The sequence below is a fragment of the Pteropus vampyrus genome, unplaced genomic scaffold, assembly GCF_000151845.1.
Source record: "Pteropus vampyrus isolate Shadow unplaced genomic scaffold, Pvam_2.0 Scaffold13, whole genome shotgun sequence".
NCBI classification, from domain to species: Eukaryota; Metazoa; Chordata; class Mammalia; order Chiroptera; family Pteropodidae; genus Pteropus; species Pteropus vampyrus.
In genome coordinates this window covers 6,338,501-6,339,194 of record NW_011888794.1, presented here as the reverse complement: position 1 = coordinate 6,339,194, position 694 = coordinate 6,338,501, and the positions used below count along the sequence as shown (strand labels likewise).

The window sequence follows — 694 nt, the reverse complement described above, 5'->3', positions numbered from 1 at the left end:
CTTTTCTTTCTCTTTTCCTTCTTGCTCTCTCCCTCGAAGTTCTTCTATTCTCCTCTCTTTTTTTTCCCCTTGAAATCTTATAATGAGATAAGATAAGAAAGGAAAGCCTGGTTTGTGGAAGAAGTAGAAGATGAGGAACCAAAGAGTAAAGACTATTCTTTAAGTTTTACCTCAAAGGAAAAGAGAAAGTAGTAGCTAGAAATATACATATATATTTATTTTGGTGAGACAACCCTTGGTTGACCTCACAGATTGCAAGGACCTTGTCGGCTTACAATCCCTTATTTTTTAATTTTTTAGACCTACAGCACCTGGTCTTCCTATGTGGTCTTCCATCCAAGTACTAACCAGGCCCAACCCTGCTTAGCTTCCAAGATCAGATGAGATCAGGCTTGTTCAGGGTGGCATGGCCATAGACAAAAAATTTTTGAGGTCTTTATAGAAATCAGTGAATATCTTCATAGTTTTATGATTCCCAAAATAATACACATACCTTTCAAAATTCAGAGTATTAAAATATATGTTGTACAAAATGATAGTCTCTCAAATTACACCAAAAATTCAATTTAAATTTATGTATATGCTTATCCATATAAGCATAGTCATAATCTTTGGCAATTTTCTTTTTGTAAATTAATATGTTAGAAACCATTTTAATATTTTTTGAGTTATAATTGACATACATTATATTTCA

The 694-nt window shown here is 32.4% G+C and overlaps 1 pseudogene; it reads right to left on the bottom strand.

The window, feature by feature from the left end:
- Positions 1-299: 299 nt before the first annotated feature.
- Positions 300-418, bottom strand: LOC111733219 (annotated as a pseudogene).
- Between the last annotated feature and the right edge of the window lie 276 nt (positions 419-694).